The sequence below is a fragment of the Schistocerca gregaria genome, chromosome 2 (assembly GCF_023897955.1).
Source record: "Schistocerca gregaria isolate iqSchGreg1 chromosome 2, iqSchGreg1.2, whole genome shotgun sequence".
Taxonomy (NCBI): domain Eukaryota; kingdom Metazoa; phylum Arthropoda; class Insecta; order Orthoptera; family Acrididae; genus Schistocerca; species Schistocerca gregaria.
This window is the reverse complement of record NC_064921.1, coordinates 448,110,158-448,123,262: the sequence shown is the minus strand read 5'-3', so window position 1 is coordinate 448,123,262 and position 13,105 is coordinate 448,110,158. Positions and strand designations below refer to the sequence as shown.

The 13,105-nt window shown below is 37.7% G+C and overlaps 1 protein-coding gene and 1 long non-coding RNA gene across 2 annotated transcripts in view; one reads left to right on the top strand and one right to left on the bottom strand.

Annotated features, from left to right (window-relative positions):
- Window positions 1-10,216, bottom strand: part of LOC126325567 (phenoloxidase 1-like) — a 180,408-nt gene extending 170,192 nt beyond the window's left edge. The window contains exon 1 of the mRNA XM_049995261.1: window positions 10,097-10,216. The gene's annotated coding sequence lies outside the window, so the exon portion shown is untranslated. The remainder of the gene's footprint in view (window positions 1-10,096) is intronic.
- Window positions 10,217-10,382: 166 nt separating this feature from the next.
- On the top strand, window positions 10,383-10,942 carry LOC126325583 (uncharacterized). Its single transcript, XR_007560193.1, has 2 exons — window positions 10,383-10,540; window positions 10,625-10,942. It is a non-coding gene; the product is annotated as an uncharacterized LOC126325583 (long non-coding RNA).
- The last annotated feature ends 2,163 nt before the right edge of the window (window positions 10,943-13,105 follow it).

Genomic DNA, 13,105 nt, shown 5'->3' with positions numbered 1-13,105 from the left:
CAGAGTATTCTTCAAAATAGAAAATAAACACAAACTCAGTCAAGTTATTTTGTTGGCTCACACACACTGTGGGGAAGATGCCTTTCTTGAAAGAATGCTATAGCTACCATACAGGGTAACTAAGAATAAACTTATCCTCTAGTAGTGTAGAACAGTGTGTCAAATCACTCACACATACACACATTTCATTTTTGCACAGATTTACATATATTCTGCCCACATGAAGTTATGTGTGTTAGTATTATTAGTAACTCACATGCACATTTTGACTAGACTTAGTAGTGCAAATTTAAATGTCTCTCATGCAGAGTTTAGGTAGTTTATTAAAACTTTTGAAAGTAAGTTTAAAACTTTCTTTATATTAGCATTTAGTTATGTATTAGAACAGGTTACAAAACTTCAGTGCACTTGTTCCAAGTTATTCTCTGCTTTTGTGTAAATCTTTATATCAAACCGGGTGTGACAAATGTGGTGATTGCCATAGAAATCTGAAGGAGGGGACATTCTGCGAAGACTGTAGGTTATGGTTTCATTGGGGAAAATGTAGCAGCAAGGAAATGGGGAAGATAAAGAACCTCTTCCATGGCAATACAGGTTATGTAGAAAGGACAGAAAAATCACTGAACTGGAGGCAAAAATTTGTGCTGAATTAGAAAATGTGAATTTGGCATTATGTACGCTAAGGGAGGAAAAAGAGATGGATGCTGGGAAAAGGTAGCAACCAAAGAGTGAAAAAGGGAAACTGGAAAAACTTTCTATACTCGGTTAGTAAATCAGTTTGGCTCACTATCTGAAGTAGTGGAGGAAGGGCTTCATCCAGATGTAGTTGAATGTAGGTTGAAAAAGAATATTAGCTTTAAAAAAAACAGGTAGGAATGAAATCAGATTAAGAAAAAAAGAATTCCGCTTCCGGTAGCAGTCATGGGAGGCATGTAAACCAGCAGCTTCAGGAGAAATTAGGTGCAGCATAACAGGTCACAAGTTTTGTGAAACCAAGTGCTAGCCTTAGCCATGTAACAGAAAACGTAGGTCAGTTACGCAGGGACTCTGAGAAGGAAGATCAGGTAACTATAGCTGGGGGAGCAGGAAACAGCCTGGCTATGAATCCAAGATTTAGTATTAGAAGTGAACTGTGTAGAATATGAGCAGAAAGTGGGCTCAAAAATGTGGGTTTGTGGAGATCTTTCAGCACCATGATCAGCCCTGGGTAAACACTGCTGTAAGGCATGTTGAAACTGAGCTGAACAGGATGCTCGCAAAATCTCACATAACTGTTGTTCTAGTTGATGTTATTGGTAGGTGGGGATACACTTCACATGCCTGCACCTAAATAGGAAGGGGAAAGATAACTTCTTTATTAGCAGATACTGCAAGGGGGCCACAGTCACACAAGGGATGATACCTGTGTTTAATGGGACCAGGCAGGTAAGTTTTTTAGGTTGAAGCCAAAATCCAGAGAGGCAACAATCAAGAAAAATAGAATAAAAGATGCTTCATGTACACTAAATAGGGATAAAGCTAAGTGTAGTATTAACTTACTTCATCAAAATATCAGATAAAAAAAGTAGATGCACTGTTAGTGTGTTCAGATGATCTCAAAAATAAGAATGGGGTTGATATACTTTGTCTGAACACCAAGTAACTATGAGGATGGAACGTGTCAGTATAAATGGGTATAATTTAGTTTCTTACACTTGCAGATCTAGTATGGGTAAAGGAGGAGTTGCCATTTACACAAAACAAGGGTATAAACACAAAACTGAAGAAGTAAGAAAATTTTGTGTCGACCAGCACTTTCCAGTTTATGCATGTGAACTACAGCTAGATAATGTAGTGCTGATATTATCAACAGTGTACAGGAACCAATTAGGAGATTGGGAGCTATTCCTAAAAAAGTTTGACTCCCTATTATGCTGTATGCCATACAGAAAGGAGAAGTTACTAATAGGTCGTGATTTCAATGTAAAATTCCTAAGCATTTTGATAGGAAAAGGGAACTAGAAGTGTTATTAATGGCATATAACTTAGAATTGGTGATCAGTTTCCCTACACATATAACTCAAGACACTAGAAGTATAATAGATAATGTATTTGTACAGCAAGAGGATGTAAAAGTAACATATGCTGCCTGTGTGATAAGTGGGTCATCAGACAATGATGCAAAATTGATTAACTTACAAAACCTAGCAGGGTACTCATCCCAGTATCTAAAGAGCACTTCAGAGAAACTTTAAGAAATGTTAATTGGGGAGATGTATATAATGAGCCAAATGCTGATGAGAAATGCAAAATGTTTCTTGATAAATTTATATTCCTTTTAGAACATTGTTGCCCAAAAAAATTACTAAGTGCAACACCAAACAGTTTTCAAAGAAACCTTGGATTACTACAGGTATTAAAGTGTCTTCAGAAAGAAAAAGAAAACTGTGCTGTTTGAGGCTTTCCTGCCACTGCATCTGCTTGATAGGTTCCCGGGAATTACGCCGGATAATATTGTAGAAACCACACAATATTTCAGCGAGACAACTGCCCGCCATCTTCAGGTGCTACTGTCACGTTGCTGAGAAGCTCGTTAATTTATACACTGGCTTCCTAGAACAGTGCAGGTGCCAGTGGGGCTTAACGTCATTGAAGACCAATCGCAGACAGCATCAAATACCAGAGCCCTCTGCTGGAGAAACGGTTTGAGGTCTGCTGAAGCACGCTGCAGCATGGGAAAATGTGGCTGGGAGCGACGAACCCCGCTCATGCTCGTGAGGTGTTGGCACGCAATTTAAGCATCTGCACTAAGGCTTCTCATCTGCATTGATTTGGTACAGTTGCTAATCTGCGGCTGACGATTCCTTAGTGACACCATGGCTGGCTCCCAGGCTTTGCTCAGGTGAAACCCCATGTCTCTGTTTATTAGGTCACTGTATATACGTATTTTGACCGCCTCTTTGATGATGGAGTCCCTGTATGTGAAAGCATGCGAGAGGATCTTGGTTTCTTCATAATTCATGCCATGTCCCATATCTAGGCATTGTTCAGCAACTGCAGACTTCTCTGGCCTACCCAACCTTTTGTGACGTTTATGTTCGTCGCATCTGTCTTTAACTGTACTACACGTCTGGCCAATATAAGACTTCCCACATTGGCACGGGATTTTGTATATTCCTGGTCTCCTCAGGCCGAGGTTGTCTTTAACAGTGTCTTCTACTTAAAATGGAGTGCAAATTACTAAGACTATATTCACTCATTGCTTGATAAAAAGAGCTCTCAGCAATCTCCTACAAACTATAAAGTTAATTTCAAAACTTTTCTAAACTTTTTCTTGTTTACTTGTTTAATGTCAAATATTTAACAACTTCACTCATTTGTAAGGTAACTGGATGTTTGAAGCAGTGAATTCATTTCTTTTAAATATCAAGGGATTGTTGGTATTCCAGAATGAACAAGTCTTAAAATGCAATTCTGCCGAAGTTGCACTACTATAAATTTGTATCCCTGATTTTTCTGATTGAAAAACATGTAATTTTCTAAAATAACATTTTAGTTTATGAATTATTCAAATTATAAAAATTAACTTTCTAGAAGATTCTTTGTGGGCTTTTGAATTCCAATCCACATTAATATTTCCACTTCATGAAAGAGTAGATACCATTTGGGCATTTTTTGATTATACAGCTTGTATTTAATCAATGTAATTTCACTGCCAGATTTGTTTTTGCATTTTTTACTTTCTGCTATATTTTATGTTAAGATGTAAAATGTAACAACATTGCATTTTAACAATTTTTAATTCCTGTGCTATGCATGTCTTTACATAAGCATCACACACAAAGCCACAATCAGTTTGGTACCTCCTATATCAGGGCGGACCTCCTTTTGGCTGATGTAGTGCAGTAACTCAATGTGGCATGGACTCAATGAGTCTTTGGAAGCCCCTGGCAGATATACTGAGCCATGCTGCCCCTATAGTCATTCATAACTGCAAAAGTGTTGCCGCTGTAGGTCTTAATGCATTACTGCCCTCTCAATTATGTCCCATAAATGTTCAATGGGATACATGTTGAGAGAGCTGGGTGGCCAAATCATTCACTCGAATTTTCCAGAATGTTCTTCAAATCAATTATGATCAGTTGTGGCCCAGTGACACTTCACATTGCCATCCATAAAGATTTCATCCGCAGCTCGATTCAAATGGTCTCCAAGTGGCCAAACATAACCACTTCCAGTCAATGATTGGGTCAGCTGGGCCATACTATACAGTCCATTCCACGTAAACACACTCCAAACCATTATGGAGCCACCACCAGCTTTCACAGTGTTTTGTTGATAACTTGGGTGCATGATTTTTTGGGGTCTGCACCAAACTTGAACCCTACCATCTGCTCTTACCAGCTGAAATCAGGACTTATCTGACCAGTACACAGTTTTCCACTCATCTAGGGTCCAACCAATGAGCCCAGGAGAGGTGCTGCAGGTGATGCTATGCTGCTAGCAAAGGTATTCATATTGGTTGTCTGCTGCCATAGCCCATTAATGCCAAATTTCACGGTCCTGTTCTAACAGATATGATATCGTATGTTCCTCATTGACTTCTGGGGTTATTTCATGCAGTGGTACTCATGACACTCTATGCAAACATCATTGCTCTCTGTCATTAAGCAAAGGCTGTCAACAACTGCACTGCCCGTGGTGAGAGACAATACCAGAAATATGGTATTCTCAGCACACTCTTAACACTGCGAATCTCAGAATATTGAATCCCCTAATGATTTCCAAAACGGAATGTTTTGCAAATTGCTGCAGATTACAATTCCGGGCCATCAACAAGTGTCAGCATGCAAACCATTCAACGAAACATCATCGATATGGGCTTTCGGAGCCAAAGGTCCACTCATGTATCTTTGATGACTGCACAACAAAAAGCTTTACACCTCACCTAGGCCTGTCAACACTGACATTAGACTGTTGGTGACTGGAAACACGTTGCCTGGTTGGAAGAGTCTCATTTCAAATTGTATTGAGTGGATGGACGTGTACGGGTATGGAGACAATCTCATGAATCCATGGACCCTGCATGTCAGCAGGGGACTGTGAAAGCTTGTGGAGACTCTGTAATGGTGTGGGACGTGCACAGTTGGAGTGATGTGGGACCCCTGATACATATAGATAAGACTCTTGATAGGTGACACATACGTAAGCATCCTGTCTGATCTTTTGCATCCATTCATGTCCATTGTGCATTCCAATGCACTTGGGCAATTCCAATAGGACAATGCAACACCCCACACGTCCAGAATTGCTACAGAGTGGCTCCAAAATCACTGTTCTGAGTTGAAACACTTCCGCTAGACACGAAACTCCCCAGACATGAACATTATTGAGCGTAGCTTGAATTCCTTGAAACAAGCTGTTTAGAAGAGATCTCCACCCTCTCGTACTCTTACGGATTTATGGACAGCCCTGCAGGATTCATGGTGTCAGTTCCCTCCAGCACTACTTCAGACGTCAGGCGAGTCCATGCCATGTTGTTTTGCGACACTTCTGAGGCTGTGGCAGAAAGCTACAGGCGAGTGTCTTTTAATCGTACCTGTACCTGTCTGAAACTTGATGTGTCTTCTTTACAGTAAGTAGCAATCTGTCTTTTCCTACACTGATTCTCCTACCTGGAGTTTCCATTGTTTGAGAATTACAATGTCATTAGCAAGCCTTAAAGTTAATATTAGTCTCCCTAAACTTTAATTCCATTTCAAAATTTCTTCTTGGTTTGTTTTACTGCTCTCTTATTGAACATATTGAATAATATCAGTAATAGGTCACAACCCCAGGTCCTTTGACACTTATAACTCTGGGTTTTGTATAAGCTGAGAATAGTCTTCCACTCCCTGTACTTTATACCTATTGCTGTTTTTGTTGTTGTTGTTGTTGTTGTTTTCATTGTCGTCTTCATTAGCAAGAATCATTTGATGGAGTTCTCTATGTTAAGTCTATCCCATTTTGAGCCTGTTCTCCCCTAATAACCAGTGCATCCTGAATCCATATGAACCTGCTTACTGTATTCAACACTTCAATACTTGGTCTCCCACTGCAATTATTAGCACCCACTCTTCCATTCAATATCAAACTGACAATTTCTTGATGCCTCGGAACGTGTCCTATTGACGGTTTATTGTCATAATGAAGTACCTAGGAAATAGGCCATTTTGACAAATCTGTTTCACCAATGTCTTAATGTTCAAGCTGGGAAATTGTGTGGATTTAATTACAGACTAAGAACTACAAGGTGTCACAATTATCAGTAATGTGAACTTGAGTGGTAGCAGTGATAGTATTTCTACCATTGCAAAATGTGCAGTTTGTGGATACATAGTTATGACTTTAAACCCCGAAACTTATACCTTCTTTTCATCAAGTTGAGTCATAAAGTTCTCTTCTCCCCTATTCAAACTCCTTATTAGTAGCATGATGTTGCAAAATTTCTTGTGCTTTTATCTCAAAACATGCATTTTTTAAATGCATCATAATGACTTTAAACACCCAAAATGATATCTTCTGACAAGTTGGGTCATAAATTTCTTTTCTTCCCTATTCAACCTCCTCATTAGTTACTTGATGTTGCAAAATTTCTTGTGCTTTTATCTCAAAAAATGCATTTTGCAGATACATCATTATGACTTTAAACACACGAATTGATACCGTCTTTTCATTAAGTTGAGCCATAAATTTCTCTGCTCCCCTATTCAATGTTGCAAAATTTCTTTTGCCTTCATCTCAAAACACACTTTTATTAGATACATTATTATGACTTCAAACATACAAACTGATACCTTCCTATCATCAAACTGAGCCACAAATTTCTTTTCTTCCCTATTCAACCTCCTCATTAATTATATGATCTATCAATCTAATTCTTGATTTCTGTTCAAGTGTTTTTCCAAGTATTTTATTGTTATAAATAACTTCAGTAATATGGAAATGACACTCATGTCTCCAAAAGAAGTAGTGTCCATCATAAAATCCTTAAAATCAAAGTATTCTAGTGGTTATGATAACACATCAATGACGTTAATTAAAGAATGCTTATACAAGTTGAGTTGTATATTAAGTTATTTGTGTAATCTATCTCTTACCAGAGGAACACTTCCAGTCTGGCTAAAATATGCTAACGTTAAGCCTCTCTACAAGAAGAGGGATAAGGAGGTGCCATCAAACTATCAACCAATTTCACTTTTGTCGGCTTTTTCAAAAAGGTTGTATTCAAGCATCTTCTTAAGCATCTGACTGCAAACAATATATTGTCCAAGTCACAGTAAGGGTTCCTTAATGGTTCTGATACGTAGAAAGCTATTTACACATACAGTGAGAATGTATTTAGTCCACAGATAACAAATTAGTGGCTACTAGCATTTTCTGTAACCGGTCAAAAGCCTTTGACTGTATGAATCACAACATTCTCTGACATAAATTCTCCTGAGTAACAGGAAGCAAAGGATGTTGTTGCAAAATGCCCGTCAATAAGCAGTCAGTCTTCATCTGAATGGGAATTAGTTACATGTAGCATTCCTCAAGGTTCCATCTTAGGCCCATTGCATTTTCTTCTGTACATTAATGACCTCCCATCTGTTACAGATGCTAAGTTTGTTTTGTTCACAGATAATACAAACATTGCAATAAGTAGAAAGTCACATACAGATTTAGAAATGGCTGCTAATTAAAATTGTCATTGTCCTTAATAAATGGTTTAAAGCTAAATCATTGTCATTAAGTTATGCAGTTCAGAACCAGTGAGAAATTCCCTTCTAGCATGTGTATAACATGTGGAGACATGCAGATTGAAGAGGTTAACAGTGTTAAATTTCTGGGATTACAACTCAATAATACATTCGGTTGGGAAGGATAAACCACAGAATCGCTGAAGTGCCTAAATAGGTCTGTATTTGGGGTGAGAATGACTTCAAGTGTAGGAGATATAAATAAAAAAAAACTTGCATACTTTGTTCATTTTCATTCTATTATGTCATATGGGATCCTATTCTGGGATAACTCAACAAACCAAGCAAAAGTTTATATTGTGCAAAAGTGTGCAATAAGACTTATTTAAATGATCAGGGTAGTGAGAATTATATTCAAATATTATTATTTTTTATGTTATATTCTCTGACTTATCCCACATCCATGAGAATCATCTTATTTTTGGGTCTACGGAATGAAAAATGAATCTAATCTAATCTAATCTTTGATAGAATTACAAAGTCATCAACATACCTCAAAGATTTTATTCATCCTTTCTGAACATTAATCCCTTCCCCAAATTTTTCCATGTCTTTCTTTACTGAGTGAACAGTTTGTTAATTAGTGCCTCTAGTGATGCATTGCTAGTCTGTGACAGTTGTAAATTACTCGGTACCAAAGAAGTGCGTCAAAGTTAAATAAATCTTTTATTCATTTATGTAATAAAGCAGACTAATATCTCATGTGTTCCAGTTTAATGTGCCACCTAACTGAGCAATCAAAGAACCCACAGTCGTGGTAAAACGATTGTCACAAAACTGCTCCTAAGAACCCACAGAAAACAGTAGACAGATCAAAGTGCAACTACTTTTTTTATGTGAGAAACCTGTCTCTTTTGTAGCCATTCCAGAGGAGCCACTCTGATATGTTACTAAAGTTTCTTCTAATTTCATTTCCAGATGATGATATTGATCTCCATTGTATGTACCACTATTAGTGTAATTCTACTGACAAGATCTCTACTGGATCGGTACATATGGTGTTAAAGATTATTCATAGTTTCCATGCTGTATGCTGGTTCATGAAATTTCCTACATATGTTTTCATGTGGCATAAAGTCTCTTTCTCCGATTACATGCCAATTAAAATTTTTCAGCATTTCTGTTACACTTTCACTTCATTCAAACACTTGCACCACCTCGCTTTGAATATGGTTGATGTCCTGCATTTCTCCAACCTTATATGAATGCCACACATGTGAGCAACACTTCCAAAAAAGTTGTATAATTTTTTTTTTTTTTTTTTTTTCCGATGCAGTCAGTATCTCCTTTGTAGACAAACTGCAGTTTCTCAACATTCTATCAATGAACCAAAACCTGACACCTGCTTTAACTACAACTTCATATATTGTTACTTCCTGGTACTTGTACAACATTTAGATTTGTTGCAATTCAGTAATCATTTAATCAAAGACTGCTTATTTGCTCATTTCATGAGGTTCACAACTTTACACTTCTCTGCATTAACAGATAGTTTACGCGAATATGACCAAGCTCCATAATGCATATGACATGCCTATTTTTGTGTAAAAATTGTATTAGGGCATGTTTTTAATAGACTTATTTCTGTAGCAGGGGTTGCTCATGCAGATGCTTTACACAAGTATGGTATCTGAAGTTCAGAATATTAAAAGCCTTTCAAAAAGTAAGAATCAAATTACTGTATCACAACCTTTAAGTTTCTTAATTTGTCTCAAACGCGCAAACAGTTAGGAGGACGGTTGCTAATGCTGATATTCAATTATCAGCATTCTTAGCAGAACATGGCATTTTTAGCAGCTGATCATTTATCCGAAATATTTTGACACTCGGGTATTGTACGGGCCATGACACTCAAACGGCGCCAAGCACGGGCCATAGTTTCTAACCTGATTGGACTGTCACACGAAAAAGCGATATTGAAAATGGTACAGCATTCCGACTAAATAATGAGAGACGAATCCACCGATACTGGAACTGTAAAAAAATTCCTGTACGGTGATCCGATTTTACGACAAAGATTCCCTTGAGTAATAATAAGAGCCTCCTCTCGAAATAAAATCGACTAAAACATAAAATAAAATGTCCTCTAAGATTAGAATTTTGTATCACTCGTATCTTTTTACAGGCTGCACTTAAAGTAGGTTTTGGGACTTATTTTAGTTTAAGATGATGCAGGCGTAAATACTGAGAAAACTTCTGCCGCAGAGAATCTCTACAATGACCTATTCTAGTAAAAATGTTCCAAAATCGAAGCATCTCATTTGAAAATGTTACTGGCTTGGGAGCAAATGGTGGGAGTTCATAATTCGGTGACAAGCAGATTTCGAGGTACTTGCCCGGGAACTTTTGTAATGAAGTGTGTTTGCCACTCGATGCATATGTACGCCAGAGACACGTAAATGTTACTGGCTTCGTGCCAGATCAAATTAAGCTATGACAAGGTGATAAAGTTCTGTCCAAACTAGCGGCTCCGAAACCTTTAATGCTCTGTCTCAAAGTTTCAGAGATACAACTCGTTCGCTTATACCATTAATGGTACCTTTGCCACGTATTATTCATCCCATAGATGTGGATTTATCACAAACTACAGACGGCCAAGGGAGGCGACTTCCCCTCGTTTTGACTTGTCTCGCCCACTCACTACAAAAGAAGCAATCACTGGATAAAACGTGGAATGTATTAAATCATGAATATGAAAAATTCAAGGAATTCCACGATTTCGCCCTCTCAGTTTTGAGTTTACCTCATTCAACTATTGATTGTGAATGAGTTTTTCAAAGGTACGTAATGCATTAAGCTCATAAACTAATTAATAACAAGTGTTTATGCTTTTTAGGTTATTATCACTTTATGTTAAATTTCAGATAAATCTCATGACAACCAAACCAAAACCCGACTACAAACCAACAAATTAAATGGAGCACTTCTTGTCACAGAATGTATGAAAGGGTTCAGAAAACAACAGCCCATGTGTAACTTTTCAATCACCACATGAAATGTAGCAGAAAATGACTTCGGTTACTCTGTATTAAACGAAAAAAGGAAGAAGAAGAAGAAGAACAAGTGGACTTTGAATCATAGGTACAAAACGTGGTTGAAATTTTGATTCTAGTTCTCTTGCAAAACAGTTTTTTTCGTGTTGTGTATAATAGACTACAAATACAATTTTTTTTAGAAACGTACGAGAATTGTTATTAAAATATGAGAATTTTATGAGGCTAACACGAGAATCACGCGCTCTAGGTATCACAATCCTGATTGTTGAGCAGTTGGAGTCAGTATGATGCGAATGGTAAGTAAAGTGTTGTCATGTTTTTTTCCTATTCGCTATTGTTTTCTGTAAGCAAAGTAGTGTGGGTGGAGATAAGCATCAAAAGTGGATCAAACGTGCTAATGGGATGATCTCATAGACCACATGCGTCAGGAGCTGTAGTGTATGACCGCTTACAGAACATCACAAATATGTCTCTTGATCGTGTTATCGTACTATGGGGAGATTTCAACTTGCCAGATACTGAACGGGAGAATCGTGCCATTAAATCTGGCGTGTGAGAGTGTTGTCCGAAAATTACTTTGAGCACCTGGTACATAGACAAAAGCTGAATACAGTCGAAATGAGAGTAAGGAGAGCTACGCAAGAAGTAGTTAGTGAATTCGGTAGTAAGATTTTGCAAACGACCTGAATAAAAGTCCTAATAAGATTTTGTCTTAACGTAAAGTCAGCAAATGGATCGAAATCTCTGCTTTGTGGCCATACTGGCATCGACACTGGTGACAGAGAAGGCCGAATTACTGAATTCGGTCTTCCGAAGTTGTTTTACCACCGAAGATCATAATACAAATTCTTCTTTCTGGCATTGCACAAAAACAGCGAACGGGCGAAATATGAATGTAACCGACCGCGGGATAGAATCGACTAAAACTGCTCAGCAGTAATTGTAGCTGGAACGGAATATGTAGTTGTGGGATCTACAGACATTATGAATGCGAAAGAACTTGTTCCCCTTCTAGCAGGATTTTTTCGTAGATTGCTGAGCCAACGAAAGGTACCTAGTGATTCGAGAAAAAAAAAAAACGCATATCACCCACATTTTTAAGAAGGGTCGTCAGCAAAGGCCATATTTATATTCCTACACTGCCGACGACAAGATGTTGTAGGATTATGGAACATGTTTTGTGCTCGAGCATTATGACGTTTTTGGAGCGCCAAAATCTCCACTATAAAAATCAACATACAATTCGCAAACGAAGATCTTGTGAAATTCACCTCGACCTGTTCGTTCATGAGATCCAAAGCGCCGTAGATAAAAATGCTCAAATTGATGTGTTACTTGACTTCCGGAAGCTAGTGTCGCATTATTTGGAATATGCAAAAAACCTCTACAGTAGTGTCCCCATAAAGGAAACGATTCAGATTATTAAACGTTATCTGCTAACTCATAACAAGATTAGCACTGCAGAATACACAGAATTAATAGAACTTTTAGAATTTGCGTTAACGTATAACTATTTTACATTCAATGACAAAATATATCAACAAAAAGATGGTCTTGGGATGGGTAACAGTTTGGCTGGTACGTTAGCAGACATTTTCATGAACGACTTAGAATGTAAGTTCTTTGCTAGGTTTTCACAACTGAAAGAGAAGACCATATATTATAAACGTTATGTCGATGTCATCTTGTTACTGTTAGAGGGGGACGAGAATGAGGTTACCGCATTTGCTCAAGCCATAGGCAACATGCGCCAAAAACTAGCGTTTACTACAGAAATAGAAGACGCGGGTTCCATTAACTATTTAGACCTTACCATTAAGAAGGTTGATAAAAGGATAAATTTTCGATTTTCAGAAAGCCTACATGTACAGATACTGTTATCGGAGCCAGTTCATGCCATCCGCCTCGATATAAAAGGCATTTTTTCACCTCTATGATCCATCGACTTCTTATCTTGCCATTGGCCGACAGTGAAATACGTCAAGGACTTAGTATATAAAAGCAAATTGCAGTAGCCAACGGTTTTTCAGTTGAATATGTTATGCGCCGATACAACAGGATAAAAAAAACAGAAAGAAAATAATAGGCAGACCCACAATCACGTAGAAAAAGAGAGAGAATAAAGAAAACCTGAAAACTATTCAAATGAAATTTTACGGAAAAATGTCCCAACAAATAGAAAAGTGTTTGAACAAATCTAAGGTTAGATGTAGTTTCCAAGTTAACAATACCCTGAAACTTCGTTTAAAGCATAGTTTGAGTAAAGACTCTGATAAATTTGACGGTTCTGAGGTTTACAAAATCATTTATAGTAGTTGTGACAAACTTTACATCGGTCAAACTGCTCTG